Below are 18,111 nucleotides of genomic sequence, written 5' to 3' on the forward strand. Positions count from 1 at the left end.
AACTTGAACATTCCTGAGATAGGCTGTGATTCTTTCCTATATTGTGGGAAATAGCGTAACTTCATTGCTTCTTCCGCCGCGAGGCGCACCGACATGGCCCTCGCCTGACTCCCTCGTCAGCCTCGTTTGGTTTTGGTTTGGTGCCTATATGTATAGCACAACCCACTACGGGAGATTGGCCATGAATCGGGTGGCAGTGGGTAGAAAAAGAAATGATACTTGAAGATAATTTTCTTATTTAAGAATGAGATATTAAATGAACTCTAATCGTTAGTAATGTTTTGCTCGTGAACGACATGGTCCGGATTGGGACCACCTATACGCCAGAAGTAGGTTCCAAAGGGACAAAGGCAGGAGACCAACCGGAGCGGAAGCAGCTGGAGTCGGCGTCTTAAGAGGCTACCTCGACCGAGAACAACGATTGACGCTAGATGCCGGAGGCCGCAGCACTGACCGCAGGTGAATACCTGAGCATCTTGCTAGCCTGCCTTCTGCCTGCTCATCAAGCGTCCCGGAAACTGAGAAGACTGCGCGTCGCTGTCACTCCGAGGTCGTAGCATCGAAGTGCGTGTGTGCGCTGGGAAGCTAGACCACGCCCGTAACACCTAAGTAGAAGTTAGACCGGGTAGGACCCGCCTGTAATATACAGTCGACGCAGTGTTTCCAGAGAAACAAAAAACCTTGAATATTTAGAAAGGATTGGTCAGAATTTGTCACTGAACCGGACAAAAGCCACATCCGTTGGTAATCCCATATCACTGACAACGACCCGACCGCGGTGGCGACATTGATGACGATAAGGACGATCAAGGTGATGGTGATGAAGACGCAGAAACTGTGGCACATAACCACTATTTGGAATTGGCAAAGAAACCGGCATATCAGGAAGCATAAATTTCAACATATTTTGCAGTGCTTTCAAAGACGGAAATTAACAAGGCCAATTAATTAAATTGAGGCCAATTGGACTGGCATGAGTGAAGGAGTGAAAAGAGAAATAAAGCAAGTAACGAAGCGCACACAAGAGAAGCGGTCAGCTACCACGCTTAACATCGTTCACTGCATTGCTGGTTACGACTGTCTTGTACATTTTTGGGGTGCTATGGCGAAGCGTGAAGGTGGCACCGCCGGCGACATACTTGCACTTGCTCCTAACATTTCCAATAAATAAATAAATAAATAAATAAATAAATAAATAAATAAATAAATAAATAAATAAATAAATAAATAAATAAATAAATAAACTTTCTTTTAGGAGAGGAGGTGCGAGGGCTTTCGAGTAAGGGGCGAGGGTTTGAAGACATAGACAGAAAGCAGACATAATGGGCGTCTAGTCAAGCGAAGGCGCTCTTAAATCAATCAATCAATCAACCAATCGATGGAACTTTATTTCCAAGAAGGAAACTTGTATACAAACATTATTTGGACCGATAGACTTAAGTGGCTAGCGGCCGGTTCCATATAATATAAAACAAGATACGCATAGGTCTGCTAAGAGGGGAAAAGCACACAACAACCACAAACATAAACCTAAGATAACCGCGAAGTGGTGCTTCTCATTTCTCTCTCTCTCTCTCTCTCTATATATATATATATATATATACATGTGCAATTATAATACGTGCTAATACATTAGCTAACAAAAATGGTTAAAGGAAAAAAGAAGTGAGAGATTATTGTATCAAAGAAGTAGCCTTCTTCTTTCTGGGGTTTTACGTGCTAAAACCAGTTCTGATTATGATGCACGCCGAAAGAAGTAGTAGCCGAAATAAGTTGAAGTAGAGAAATGGGAACAAAATATAGTGCAGTCATCTGTTTTCCACTACAACATTGAATTTAGCGGAACACTATCATAGCTAAGGCATAAAGGGACAGTATATCCGCGACACTTAAGCGTAGTTAATGTTGAAAGCACGGGGTGTCGATTAGCTTTTTTTTCTCCCGCGCATTTTATTGCGACAGCAATTATATGGTTACTCCAAGCGGATTTAATTCTGCCGTCGTCGTCGTCGCCGTGAGGTTCCGTATAGAGTCCAACGGCGATGAAATTGTCGCCGCGCGCCGTGTGCTGTATGTGCGAGTGAAAGAGCGCCAGGGACGCGTGCTTTTTGTTTTGCTGGACAACAGTGATCATTAATACAAGTAGAAGACGTCTAGTACCTACGTCGTGAAACTTGAAATGTTCTATTTATAGTTGAATAGTTATTTGGAGGCAAAATATATATTAGCTATGGGGTTTAACATATGCAGTGGGTCTAACAAACAAAAGTGAGGCGCTGTATCACTTCCCTCGAGAAACTGAGTTAGGACGCGCTTGATCATGCCATGCCAGTGGCAACTTTGACCATGCCAGTGTCTGCTGAAACTCTCAGCAATTACCTTATTACGTTATTACGTTAAGTTGGCTTTTCTGCACATCACATATATTCCTGAATATCCACTTTGTGTCCACTCGACTAAGGAATACGTTATTTTGCATTCCACTTATTCCGGCAAATATGTCTTCTAATTCTGTTACTGTTAAGTTTTTCACACTAGTTTAGTAATATGGTGCAGCAGAACAAGCTGGCGATAGACGCACAAATAATCAAATACAGTATTTGCTCGCGTAATAAACGCGCTCGCATAATGAACGCACCCCAACGTTCGTCGTCAAAATTTGGGTTTTTTTTTTCCTCCTGCGTATAATAAACGCACCCTGAACTTGCTGCCGTGAAGTAGGAGAGACATGGTACGATTCGGCGTCCGATATACGTCCGGCGGGTACGATAGTATCGGACACCATATCGGACGCCGAATCGTATACCATGTGGCTCCAAATTTTATTGCGATAGCAATCATACGGACACTCCAGGCGCCTTTTTGCCGCCGGCGCCGACGATCGCGGCTCTATCCCTCGCATTCGAGGGAGGAAAGCGGGGAGGAAATGCGCCGTATTCCGTCGCGCGCATGGCTCCGGGGGGAGGAGAGGGAGGTAGGGGGGGGGGGGGCGCAGCAACTGCACATTGCGCGGCCGCGCGCGCCTTATCTTGAAAGCGACCTGCGTCGGGGGCTGAGTCTAGGTGCGACGGTGGCTTATACCTTTGTGTGTGCTCCGTTATCGCCGCTCAGTTTGCGTTGAAGCGATACGCGGCACGAAGGTCACTTCGCTCGCTGTTGCTAGCCGCGCTTCCTCACTCTAGCGTTTTGGCAGCGAGTGTCCGCGGTCATCGAGTGTGATGTGTTCATATTTGCCTGTGGGCGCTGACACCATGCTGGTTAAATTACATTGCAAGATTCTATGGTCGATAAAACTACTATCGTTATTTCGTATAGCTGTCTACGCATTTGCTATCGCAATAGATGGTTCACCTTTCGGGAGAAACTGCGACTTCTTTAGAGGAGGCACGGAAAAAAAATCGCTCAAAATTTTACCCCGCATAATAAACGCACCCCCCCCCCCCCCATTTTGCGCATATCTTCGGGGAAAAAAGTGCCTTCATTAAGCGAGTATATACGGTGTGAAATAACTAGTGTAGACAAGGATTCTCTTGTCCGTAACATCTAGAACCTCGCGTAGCATCCGAAGTATGGGCAGAGAGAATAAACTTTATTGTACGAAGAGTGGTTGGTGTGGTTATTCTCGGGTGGAGCCCTCTTGTAGAGCCCCACTGGCCGCGGCGGCTCGCAAAAAGCATTGAAGATGAGCAGAAAGGTGTGGCAGAGTGTAACTATCAATGAAATACAAGCGAACAGAAAAAAATAAAATGAAAAAAATTTGCTTCCAAGCTTAGACAGAAGCGACAGTCACTCCGAGAGTAGTTATTTCAACAAATTTAATATTATTTCACTTCTAGTCTGGGCCAACACTCATCTTGAGAATATTCGGCCTGACCCGCTGTGCCAGCCCATTGGCTATAACAATGCGTTGCTGAGCTCAAAGGTCGCGGGTTCAACCCCAACCGTGGCAACAGCTTTCCGATGGGGGGCGGAATGCCAAAACGCCCGCGCATCGTGCATTGAGTTCACGTTTAAGAAGCCCATGTGGTCGAAATCGATCCGCAGCCCTCCACTTAGGCATGCCTCACAAACAAATCTTGGTTTTGACACGTAACACGCCAGAATTTAATTACATAAATATATTTTTGCCATCCCGCAAATGATTACCAAGACAACGAAAGAAAAAGGACACTGCAGAAGAGCGGAGGAAAATAACAGCGACAGCTGAACGAGATGAGCCGAAGTTTGCCAAGGCTTCGGAAAGGTAGCACTATAACGAGCATTGGCTGCGTTGAGCTTCCGTACTGAAGCGTCGACAAACGGTTCTCGGGTAAAGCTTTGCGTCACATTGTTGATTACACCATACACTTCGTGCTCCTCCTTAAGGCTGTAAATCTGGCCATCACGGGAGTTGAAGCCCCTTCGTGTGGTCAGTTGCAATTGTAGGTGAGGGCCATTTTATCTGACGCACACCTTCTTGGTGTGCGTCAGAGCCTTGTTGACTTCGATGGTTGCGCATTCGGCACACGTACGTAGCTGCTCCGACGACCCATTCGGAGGCGGCGCGCTACAATAATTGATGTCACTTCGTTTAACAAGTTGGCAGTGGCAACCACATGCGCAAGCACTGCTCAATGCTTGCCAGTCAAGCGTATATATAGAGAGAACGGAGTAAGCCACGGAGCAGGTCACGCACGTCCCCGAGATGTCGCGACAAGGTTTTAGCAACACCTTATTCTGCAATACCTTTAGCCTTTACGCAATGGTTGCGAATGTAATGACTTCTAGACCGAAGTTTCTACGTAGGACTCGTTCGCGTTCTCATCAATTAAGGAAGCTTCTCACCGCTGATTAGGCTGTACCAGTAAGGGTTGGGCATGCCGGGCTGGGTGACTTTCTTGTGAGACCACTTGTAAATGTTGCTCACAATATAGATCTTGGTCGTGCGTACTTCGATGTATGTCCGCTAATTGTTCCCCTTAGTAGAAGATCAACTTAGTTCTGGATACAGCCGACAGAATTAACGAAGACACACTTTCGCGACAAATAAATCATTGGATAGGTTATTCTGCTTCAGAGCTAAAATATAGGTGTCCCCAATGATACTTTTCTAGGTTCTTTTAAAGCTCTGTCAGTTAGAATACATTGATATTGGTTTGATATTGATATACATTGACATAAGAGGCACTGCGTAATCAAGGAGTACAGGAGGTATGCGTGAATATCTTGGGAAATGTCTACAAAGATTCCATAGCTACACTGGTTCTCCACAAGAAAAGTAGAAACTTACCTATCATGAAAGGGTCAGGCAAGAAGACACATTATCTCCAATGCTATTCAATTCATGCTTAGAAGAAGTATTCAAGCTCCTATTCTTAGGAGTTAGAATCAACGGCGAATATCTCAGCAACCTTCGGTTTGGAGATGACATTGTCCTATTCAGCAACAATATGAACGAATTACAACAAATGATTGATGACCTAAACCGAGAAAGTGCAAGAGAGGGCTTGAAGATTGATATGCAGAAGACAAAGATAATTTTCAATAGCCTGGCAAGGGAGCAAGAATTCATGATCACTAGTCAGCCTCTAGAGTCTGTAAAGGAGTACGTTTATCTAGGTCAATTACTCACAGCAGACCCTGATCATGAGAAAGAAATTTATACAAGGATAAAATTGGGCTGGAGTGCATACGGCAGGCATTACCAAATCCTGACTGGGAGATTACCACTGTCGTTGAAGAGAAAGGTGTGCAATCATTCCATTCTACCGGTGCTAACATATTGGGCAGAAACTTGGAGGTTAACAAAGAAGCTCGTGAACAAGTTAATGGCCTCACAGAGAGCGATGGAACAAAAGAAATTGTATTCGGCTTGATGATGTCTTTTACCATGAAGCATTAATGAAACCATCATTGTTTTTTTAACTCCCTCAACAATTTGGCCATTATGGACGCCTTTCTTATTGTTTTTGATTTTATTAGTTGTTACAGTTAGCACGAGTTAAGTCGTAGGCTCGGTTTGAGCGGTGAACTTAATTTTATGCGTAAGTTTCGAATGACCCATTGAGCGAAATGCAGCTCCACTAACGTAAAACCTGGGGAAGTGCGAAGCATGCAGTGATGCACCGCTAATGGGCTCATACTGCCTTAAGCAATAGCTCATAACCACGTAAACTCGGCCTCCCCATTACATTTGCACCGCCTTTCGTCTTGGAACTACTTCGTCCTTGTTCATTTATACTGGCTACACAGGTCTTATTCAAATATTAAACAAAATTATTTAACGTTCACCAGTAATCACAGCATCATGACATCGCATAAAGGCCGTTTCACATGGCGCGATTGGGGCGAAAAAAATCGTTCTGTCGCGCACGTCGCAGAGCGATTTTCGCTGGCAGCTTTCACATGCGTCTTTGACCGCGCGATTTCCGTCGCAGCGACGCCTAAAGTTGCTCCCTCCTCACAAAGTATCCATGCCTGCATCGTTAAATAAAAACAACATAGAAACTAGTCAAATATTACAATTTCATATTATTTTTTTGAAAAAAGAATAGTACACAACTTTTCAGCCCTTAAACGCGTTGAGACTTTGCGATCGCTTAGTCCGCAGCTGCGGCGAGTGAACATGCTGCACAAACCGCATAAGCGTGCGGCATGGTGGGCTGGTTTTGTTTTGTACACTCTAGTTGTGTTGTTGCGGTACGATGGAAGCCACAACTCTTCTCCTGGAGGAGTATTTGCTTCTACAAAAGAAGAAGCTACTATTAAGTGTGCAAGTGCCTGGCACAATTTGAAGCAATGAAGACGTTGACGACGGCGACGATCATGAGGGTACGTGCCGTATGTTGAAGGCGGCGTCAGCTCCCGACTGGATAGCATGCAGCTTCTCCTTTTAAATGAATTGTGCGAGCTGGAGAAAACAAAAATTGTTGACGAAGCTCCTGAGCCACAGGCGCTGGTGGGTACGTACGCTCTGTTAAAACATTGAAACTGGTGCGCGACATTGCTCCGCTGAGATTCGAACACGCGGTAAAACAGGAAAGCGCCTATTTCGACGGCGCTTGCTGTTACGTCACGTTGCTCCGCCCACATCGCGCCGATCGCTGCGACTCAGCGACGGAAATTCCAACATGTTGGAATCCCGTCGCGGAGAGCCCGCGACGTCGCAGCGGTCGCTGAGCGACGGAATTCGCTCTGTCGCTGTGTGAAAATCGTGCCATGTGAAACGGCCTTAACGCAGCAGCAGTAGCAACCAGCAGCACCACGGGAGCTTTCACGTTATTTGAAGTCATTCAAATTGAAATTCAGACCATGATTCAGTCCCAAACATTATCTCCAGCATCCCTGACTTCTGTCCTCTTTGCTCTGTCCTCTGCTCCTCTTTCCCATATCCCCCTGGTTCATTATCCGTGAAGTACGGTAGGCAACTGTAGTATGCGCATGCAGTCTTAGTTAGTTTAACTGCCTATACCTTTTGCGACTGGATATCTGAACTGGTTAAGTGCGCTGGGGGTATGTGCCTTTGAGTATGTGCCCCTGGGGCCACTGGCTATGCGTCACTAGGTTTCAACTCGCTTTGAATCTTGACTTGCCATTACAAATACTCTATCCTACTTACTATAAATATAATCACTACAGCCAATAACATGTATATAACCGTTCGCTGCACAACAGCTCCGTTATTCATACCACCGTTTTCTACAAATCATGAATGCTTCGCATCACGTAGACGTCAACTATACAGTTGACTTTGCCACATTTTTTCTTGGAGAAGTCTATTATACGCAGGCATTCAAGGATAATAGAGCTACACTTCCCGCTATTGAGACAATTTGTTGAGCTCATTCTAGACCAAACGCAAAATTCACTCTATTTCATGATGATGAGTGTAGCTTCAGATTTCTGTACTTCTCCGGAAAAGGCTCGGGGAAGTTGAGACCAAGTGAGCAGTGCTCCAAGTGAGCTGTGGTCCAATTGAGCGGAAAAGATTGGTGAGATAAGACCCATGCATAAAGATACCAAAACTTTAACAAAACAGGAGGCATGAAACTTTCTCGTTCCCCTTTCTCTATATCGCATCTATAAGTGAAAGCCTTCTGCTTGAACTCATCACAAGATAGCTGCTATTGACTGAAATCGAAGACTGCTTTTCATGATCGGTACAGTATATCTGCAAGAGTAAGGTCTAGTGAGTCTTCGAATGTTTGGGTAAGCTGTGTGTTAGACTTACTGCTGTAAAAAAAAAAAAAGAGAGAACAGTATGAAAAGAAACACCCCAAAGCAACGCGTAAGCCATTTTCGAAAAAGGAAGAAATTATAGAATAACGCATGAACAATTTAACTACACAAATCTTGGTCCTTGTTCTGCGATTCTTTGGGGCGATGAAGCAACGCCCCATCGTTCGTATCCAATGCCAGGGTTAACGGAACCACACATTTTATCCGGTCTTTTCTCGTGCTTTAGCTTCACCCTCTGTGAATTATTCCTTTCCAAACATAACCTGCACAATACCCCGCTTTCGGGCATCGGAGGACCTTGGCAACTCAGAGAAGGAAGCCCGCTCCCACCGAGGTGTCAAATCAATTTTCCTTGACGACGGCATCGCCCAAGAAATCGAGGGGGGGGGGGGGGGGGGGGGTAGATAGAAACAGACCTGAACAAAACAGAGCTAGCAGTCACAAAAAAGGAGCGACAAGAATTTCAGGGAACTCGAATAGGCAAAAAGGACGAGAAGCCCCAAATGATTTGCAGGCGCTATTTCTGGTTGTGGGCGCCTTTCTATCTTAGTTTTTCGCCGTGCACTGCTCTGTTTCGCTCTCCGCTCAACCATATATTACGTGTCCTCCCTTCCTCTGCGGGCAAATCGCGGTGGTGGTCTGAGACTAACGTTTCGACACTTGAGCACCGCCTTTAGTGAAGCTGAGATAGGGTCACCCTGGGGCTCTTGATCCCTGCGCGGTGCGTCCTCCTTCCCCACGGAACGAGTCTTTCTTCTTTCAGAAGGTATAGCGCTGGCTCGACGGCCCACGCGACATCTCACCATGAAATTGCGTGTGAGGTTCGGGATGGCGATAGTCGGGTGGGCAGGCAGGCGTGATTCCTGGCGATAACAAGGAGGGACGCCAGACAGATTTTGATGACCAAGGACGGCGGCTTGTGTGAAGGCGTTCAACAGGGAAATGGGAGCCTGCTGCAGCATGGACGATTTCTCTTGGCGCTTTTAAACTAAGATGTATTGAAGGCAAGCTCTTATCTTCGCTTTTGGAGACAGCACTACTTCCATGCTCTATTTGTGCGTTTCTCTCGGTCAGTCGTTGATGCCGCCATATTTGCGCTGGCTCGAGTTAACCACCGTTTTGCTGAAGGCTGGTGGGAAAATTTTGGGCGAATGGTTGCGTGGTAAACTTTATCCAGTTCACGTTTCACTTGTTCCACCTATTCCGCAGGGATTGGTTCTAGGGATTGGGACTTTCGAAACGTCAGATGCGGGAACAGGTCTGTTTGCGGAAACCAGCCGATGGCCGTTGCTTGTGCGCAGTGGCAGCGCTGCTCGACAAGCATCGCGTAATTATGGAAATATGTAAATATAGAGATATGAATTGGGGCAGGTGCTCAGTGCCTCGATAGGTTTGCGGACATGATAGGCTACAGGCAATACTTCGGTATTGAAACGGGCCAGTTTCTTGCTGGCGTAATCCCCCCCCCCCCCGTCACCCCCTTAATCTATCAATCAATGCCTTCCGCAAACATCTCAGGCTCTCAGCTTCTGTTGCACTTTCTCTTCCCGACAAATGTATATTTATATCTTTGAACCTCGACCTTCACCTGTAGTACCATCTGAGCCCCGGATGGTCGAGGCCTGCTCTTACTTATCGCTTCAGTGTACGATGTACGAAGCTTTTTGCCTAACAAGACCCTGGCTTTTTAATATTCTTAAAATGTGTTGGTCACAGGCCAGACTGTAAAGAGTTAGGGACGCGATATATGCCTTTAAATGTATAAAATACGAATTTTTCTAAAGTAGAGACACTGAGAAGGCGTTGACAAATACTGCGAGAAGCAGGTGCGGACATACGGTGCATATAGTACACGTAGAGTACTTATCAAGCAAAATGTTACTTCAGTGGTTTAAATCTGTTTCGTTGGCTTAAACACGTTTATGACTCACACAAAAGAAAAACAATTCTTTGTGGGCGTATCTTCGCCCTCCCGTTCAAGTGCCAACATCATTCCCAAGTCACAGAGCCGAGGAGCCATCTGTCGTGCAAAGCAGGAAATTTCTCAACGGGAGTGGAACGCGCGCGCACACCGAGTTACTACCAGCCGCGGTTTTTATTCGCCGCTCCTAAAACAGCAGGGAGCTCACTTGAGCTGTGAGTTTCTCGTGGTCTTCACATAACTTGGCTAATTGAAGTAAACTTGTCATACAGAAAGAAACATTATAGAGAAAGAAAACGAAAACCAAACAGCACCATTGCAAACACCGGCAGCAGTATTTATTCGGACGAGACATTATGATTCTGAGAATTCAAGAATTACAGCGGGATTCTACATGAAATGTACTGCTTAGAAGTCATAAGCGGTGTTTTGTTAGAGTAACAGAACGGGCGAAGAGGGAAAGATAAACATGTAGGGGGTGTCAGAGGATTAGACTGAGTGCCTTAGAAAAACTATACGGCTGTGTCGGCCACACATGAGAACATGTGTGCAGATGAAAGTCATCATTTCAGTGTCAACTGCGTTCATAGAATTATCTGATGTACCAGATCATCAGTGGTTTCGTGTGCAGTGTTTCAGCGATTCTGCGAGTGTGGATACAGCTTTTCTATTTAGTTAGAAATACACTGCTTTGCCGACACACGCACATAAAAAAAGCGCAGGCACCGTAGCGGGAGTGCTTACGGATACCGCATCAGGTCACCTGTTTATCATCAACGTGTCACCAAAGTACCCCTAAAGCTAACGGCAGTGATTGCAATGACACTCTTATGATCGCTGCCGCATGTCTGAGAGGTACGTTCCAAGAAGAAAAAAAAATTCTGTGGCTTTACGTGCCAAAACCTTCATCAAATTATGAGGAACACCGCAGCGGAGGACTATGGATCAATTTTGACCACCTGGAGTTCTTTAACGTTCCCCTGAATCTGAGTACGCATGAGTGCTTGCCTTTTGCCTCCATCGAAATGCGGACGCCGTGGCCGGGATGGAACTGGCGACTACGACCTTCACAGCGCTACGTCATAGCCACTAAGCTACCGCGGTGGGTCCATGATGAAAACGCAGAGTGACACAGCACAAAAGGGAAGCACAAGGGGCTTAAAAAAAAGAAGTCCGGTTTGCTACCGTGTTCTCAGGGAGCGAGAAGAAGGGGTGTGGAGAGAAAGGAGGGTATTAAAGAGCAGTCATTGGTTTCCGCAAAAGCAAGCATTATGGCATGTAATTAGCGACGGTACTCCACAAGCAAGTTTATAAATTCGTTGCACAATTGCCGTCAACGAAACGCGTTTATCGTGTCAATGAACCCCCATGAACGATTTCCGGTGGCACTGTGACACGCATCTTCTCCCATAGCTGCGATTATCCCTCCAGTCTAAAAGTTTTTCTTCCCAGGTGTCCCCAAGCAGATACCAAGTAGTTCTGACTGATATATATATATATATATATATATATATATATATATATATATTATCTGATATATATTGTATTCATTTTTGTTTTCACAACTTGAAAAGAAGAAAATAAATTTAACTGAAAAGAATGGGCCAGTAGTTGTGGTTTTGGTGGCCTCAGGTGGTGGCTCGAAGTCCTCAGATTCGGGCGGCATGGCAGCCCAGAGCTGGTCTTCCAGCTCTGAACTTTTGAGGGGCGCCTCCCAGCGGCGGCGACGCCGACGGAGAAGATCCCCGGCGTCCCCCGCAACCGGGGCGGTAGCGGGAAGGAGCGAGCTCAAGGCTTCCTGTATTCTGGTAATGTTCACCGTTATGGCCGCGTCGCGAACGGCGGCGGCATAGGCGCCGACTACGGGGGGGGGCTCCGGGGCTCGAGCCCCCTCCGGACTTTCCCGGCAGGGCCCGGCGTGCCGAAGCCCCCCCGTGTGCAGCCCCCCCCCCCCCCCACCCTCCCCCCGTGCTCGTGTGCATCCGCCTTTGAGGGGCAAATGCCGCTGCCTTCTAAAGTTGTACACTACAATAGAGGGCGAGAGGAGGTGATCGCGGAGGTTTACGGCGGATTTCATACTCGTAGTTGGAAAAATTAGATAAAATGGCCCGGTCCCTTGTAAGGCTCATCAAAATTGCGGCAAAAAAGTGCGGCCCTCACACGAATCTGTAGGTTGGTTACATCGCCTATATGAATTGTAGTAACATTTACTCACTAATTAAAATAACAAACATCGTGCAATGCACGGACCATGTAAACCTGTAAATATCCCGCTGGATGACCACGAGCTGTCGCTATCACAACGCTGGCATTATGATGAACGCCGGCAGCGGGGGCGAATGGTTCGTACAGGCGTGCGATTCACCGCGACTCCGAAAATTAGATTCATCATCATCATCTGCATATTTTTATGTCCGCTACAGGACGGCTTCTGTCCGCGATGTCCAATTACCCCTGTCTCTAAGCTTATAGACTATGCGATCTGCAACACTTGCGACGTGGAAAAACAGCCTAAGAAGGAAGGCAGCGCACATGAAGTTAGCAGCCATCCCTGCTCGCCCTTGAACATTGCACCCTCCAATGATTACCAACAATTGGATACGGCGCGCGGGTCGCGTAAGCATCAACCGCACAGTAATTTGCAGCTGCGGCAGGGCTAGATGAGAAGACGCGTGCTCTCTTGACCATGCACGCATTTGACCACGTGACCTCCCACTAACCCCAATATTGAGCGCGTGGGAAGATAATGTCCATCAAGTGTTATGGCTCAGCGTTACGGCCTTTTGCTCGCACCCGTAGTGTATGGGTCGCTCACTCATAGGACTTTTGGACTTTATACGGAATATCACGGCGACGAAGACAGGGAAAATTGGCCCCGAGTGTGGATACAATTGCTATCGCAATAAAAGGAGAAATAGAAAACAGGCGTCAAGCTCGCTTCTACCGTGGCTGCGGACCTTGCAATGTGCACCGGTTACAAACACAGCATGAGCACCAACGACAAAACCAATAGTGGGCACCTCGCTTATCGCTACTTCGCCAGAACCCGTCTGACGCTGAAAAGGAAGCGTATTTTCCGCCGTATAAGCACCAGCGGAAACATAACACTATAGTGCGCGGGGAGACAGCGCACTACTGCTACTGCTATACTACTACTAAAGCTTGAACTCGGCGCAGATGAACTCCAAAATGAAGCGCGTGACCCACATATGTATGGCAGAAGCAGGAAAAGTAGAAGTTGAGGACCCATGTGTTCTAGCCGTTAGGCGAAAGAAGACTTCACGCCGCTATCAAGAAGGTTCCTCAGCTCACGTGTTTCCATCAGCGAGTGACATATGTACCGCCAGAGGTTCTATGAAGTACTTGACACAGTGTTGTCTTCGTTAAACAACAGGTATCCATGCGATATGTGGCAGCATAAGTCTCACATTGAGCAGCTTGCCATAGTGAAGGAAGACGAAGCATATATAACATAGTTCTACGGTGACGACCTTGAACCAGGACGCCTGATTTTGCACAGAGATATGCTGATTGACATTTAAAGCCAGCAAAGGTCGGCATCATTGCACACATTTGGGGACGTCGTGTACATGTTTATGGGGGCAAGGGCGAACCCCTGCGAAACCTTTTGCCGGAAATGGCCAAACTAAAAAATTGCGTTGCCCATACTGGTCTCATCGACCACATCCGAGAGGTCCTTTTATTGCCTTCAGAAACTGAAAATGTACCTGCGGTCGACGACTGGGCAAGCCCGTTGGAACCATCTGGCAATTTTTTCACGCCCACAAAGAACTCTCCCGCAAAATCTATTTGATTAATATTGCCGACGACACTTTTTCAATGATGGTGAAATCATGGCATCAGACAACGAACTGATGTCTTTATTAAGAGAGTGAAAGGCACCAACTTACAATTCAAAGCAAACCACCTGGCTTAGAAAACAACGTAAGAAGTTATACAAAGAAACAAAAATGTGATTCGTAATAGCGCAAGCAGAGTGTAGGCATTTGGGCAAGAAAAGACGCGTGGTTGCGCTATTTGTAAAACTCCCTAGTCTATTTGTGCATTTTCCTTATTAATTTTTATTCGTCATATGCTGCATTTGCCTCTCAATAACACAATCCACGTTGTTCCTATATGTGCTATCGAGTCCTTTCGCGCTTTTGAGATATCGCTGTCTTATTTATTTATTTGTTAATATGTTTATTTATTTAGGCACCTGATAATTTTTACTCTATAATCCTTTGTTCTGCCTCCGGAAAATAAACGAAACCAGTGGCATAAGGCATGCTTTGACATGTAATGAAACTATGGCGTTATGGAATCACATAATAATTATGCTAATAATTCTAGTCATAAGTTGTGTCCAGAAATTGTTATATATCGTTTAATGTTTATATATGTGATGTCTTCTCAATAACTAACCTTTCGTCAGGAAAATATTTCTTGATTGTATCTTTTGTATTAAATCTTTTACAAGGCGTTACATTGCTTTTTCATAGATGTCTATGTTTATACAAATAAACTCCCTAACGTGTTTAGCCGAATCCGCTTGTCGCATCGCTCAACCAAGAGACGCCAGCCTCTTGGCGGTGCGAGGGGATTCAGGCTGTACAACTGAATTGTCTCCTACTCTGAGGTCTTGCAAATACTCATATAAGCTCGTCACTTCAGTGAACAATCTTTCGAGGTCACACGAAGTTTCCAGTGCAGCTGTTATTAAGGGTTATATATATATATATATATATATATATATATATATTATAAGCATACATGGGTGGTGGTTCGGAAGCTGCTCAGCCCCCCCCCCCCCCCCGGAAAAATGAAAACTTTCCGCCTATGGGCAGCGGTTTTGGCACCGTTGTTGCCGGCACATTCACAGAGCATGTGTCGCAGCGTTGCTGTGTCCGCACACTTTACACGCATCACTCGGGTATAAGCTCGGGTAACAGTGGCGTAAAACTGCCGGGCTAGGGTAAGTGTGTGTTCGCAGTAAGCGTAAGGTTACGGCGTCGCTCCTGTTTAATTTAACGTCCTGCGGCGGGAATTTGCGTCTTTCGAGTCTGTAGTGTTGGGTGAGGTCTCTGAACGCGGTCAGGCGATCGCCCCCACGACCATTGTGATTCTTGTTGTTGCTCCTTGTCCGTCTTAGTGTCTTGATCCGGCAGATCCGACGCCCCATACTCGGGGGCGGCCGCATAATCTGCCACGTCTCGTCGAGTGAGACTGCGAGCCGCGGCGTGGGCCGCCTCGTTGCCCGCGAGCGGGACGTCAGTGTGTGCCGCAGTCCAGAGGAGGAAGACCGTAGATTTTTGGGGTGGCGAGGGCAACGTCACGTCGCCGTCGTCACAAATTTCGAGGGTGCGGGCCGTTTACCTTTTGATGCGGCCGCGCGCGAAGCCCCGGACTGCCGCCTGGGAGTCGCTGATCACGATCGCAGCATTCGGCACCGCGGCGAGTGCTAGGGCTATCGCGGCTTCTTCGGTAGCCTCCGTGTGTCCCGTGGTCACCGTGGCGCTCGCGAGGCATTTGCCCGTGCGGTCCACAACCGCGATCGCGTGTGCGCTTCTCCCTTCGCCATATCGAGCGGCGTCTACGTACACCGCCTCGTTACTGTTACCAAACTTCTTTTGAAGGTCGCTAGCTGGTTCGTTGCGTCGCCCGATGTGGTGGGTCGGGTGCATGTTCTTGGGAAGCGGCGGGACGATCAGGCGGTCGCGGACCGAGGCCGGAACCGCCGTCTTTTCTCGATGCTGAGTGTGGTACGTGATGTCGAGCGACGCGGCGAAGCGTCGACGCGTCGCGGACTTGGATAATTGTTCGTTGCGCAACGTCGTGCGCCTCGATTAATTTGTCGAGTCAGTTGTGAAGTTCGAGCTCTAGAAACTTGTCGGTGCTCGCGTTGAGTAGAACGCCGACCGCCCTCTTGAAAGCCCTTCGTATCATGCATTCGATCTTGTTTTTTTCTGACCCTTTCCACTTGAGGTAGGGGGCAACGTACATTATGCGACGTATCATTTACGCCTGCACGAGACGGATCGCGCAGTGTTCCCTCATAACGTTGCGCCTATTCGTGATGTGACGCAAGAGTCGGATCATGCTGTCTACCGAACGACGGAGTCTTCACACCACCTGCGTACGTTATGGCCGTTTGCCTGTAGGTGTAACCCCAGGATTCTAACTTTGTCTACGTGCGGTATGGGCGTACCTTCTACCGAGATAACGCGTATTTTGCAGCATTCCCGTTCCTCGTCGAGCAGGGTTTTGAAACCTCTGCTCGTGGGTTTGTAGATTAAGAGTTCGGACTTGGTGGACGAGCACTCGAGGCCCGTTCTTCGCAAGTACTCCTGGACCGCATCTACTCCCGCCTGTAGCGTTCTCTCGACGTGACTGTCACAACCTCCCCGGCGAAGCCAGAGGGGTCATCCGCGTAGAGATTGTAATTCAATTCTTCTACTCCTGTTAATTTCTCGGGTAGCCAGAGTAGAACTAAATTAAAGAGTAATGGTAATATGTACGGAGCCTTGCGGCGTGCCAGTCGGGGCCGTCTAAAATTCCGGTGATTCCTCGTCGCCGACGACAACGCGTGCGCCCCAGCCCGTAAGAAAATATCGAATGCAATTGTATGTTCCTTGACCTAGTCCTAACGTTTTAACTCTTTTTAAAATCGCTTCATGTTCAACGTATTCAAAGGCCTTTTTAATATCTATTCCGACAATTGCCTTGGTGGAGCTGGTAGTGTCGTCTACGATCTGTTGTTTTAGCTGAAACAATGCTTCCTGTGCGGAGAGATTGCGGCAGAATCTCAGCATGATATGTGCGGGATCGCGTCGCGGTCTTCGAAAAAGTTAGTCAAGCGGGTGAGAACTGTGTGTTCGAGGACTTTGACGACGCAAGAAGTGAGCGAAATCTATCTGAGATAATCGAGCGTAACTTGCTTGCCCGGTTTAGGAATCATGATAACGCGGGCCCGTTTCCACGCTTCGGGAAGGAAGCCCCCTCGGCAGCACTCGTTGACGTAGGTCCCGAGGCGGGAGCTTGACTCGTCGTCTAGGTTACGAAGTCTCTTGTTGGTATCCCGGTCCGGGCCGGGCGCCGATAGGGTGTTTAGTTCGAACAAAACTGTCCGAATTGCTGCTTCGCTATATTCCGCGTCTAGTTTATCGTTTGCGACGCCGTCGTATTCGGGGTGTTGGACGCTTTCGCCCATCTTAAAGTAACGGTCACGTATTGCGTCGAGGACAGACAGACAGACAATGGACTTTTATTGAGGTCTGAGGGACTAGCCGGCGGTAGACCCGTTGGGGCCCCTGGCTCACCGCTGGCTGCTCCCATGTCGGAATCGGGAGGCCAAGCCTCTCCGCTCTTTCATGGGCCCTCTCGATGGCGGTGGACTGGAGCTTGAGTTCTGTACTAGAGATGGCCTCGTCGCAGTTCTCTTTGCTGGTGAGTGACGTATCCAGTAACGTAGGACAAAGCCAGAGCGTATGAGCTAGTGCTAAACTCCTCCCCACAATCCGGGCACTGTGGATCAATTTCTGCGTTAATCCTGCTTAGGAAACCTCGCCAGGGATATGACCTCGTCTGAAGCATCCTATGCGTGATCGCTTGCGATCAACATGGTTTTGGGTGTGGAGGCGGGAAGCTCTTACGTTCCTCTTTATAGTGAAGTTGTCGCCTTTATAATCTCGTACTAGTCTACGAGTCTTGTGGCCTTGGGCGGCCTGAGTCTCCTCCGGATCGAAGAGGTGCCGAAAGAGGCGCTGAGCGCTCGCCCCGCTCATCTGCATCTCGAGGCCGTTGCACGTTTCTTCCCACTGTGCCCTACATACTTGGAGCGCGTGTTCTTCGATGTCTCTGTCTAATTCTGCTATGCGTTTGCGCAACGACCTATAATGTCTTTGCACGGGTGCCTAAATTATTTCAGATCTCCTTTCAAAAGGTTTTCTTTCGGAGCGAGGGGAATCAAAGTC

Source organism: Dermacentor silvarum, chromosome 2, assembly GCF_013339745.2.
Source record: "Dermacentor silvarum isolate Dsil-2018 chromosome 2, BIME_Dsil_1.4, whole genome shotgun sequence".
Lineage (NCBI taxonomy): Eukaryota > Metazoa > Arthropoda > Arachnida > Ixodida > Ixodidae > Dermacentor > Dermacentor silvarum.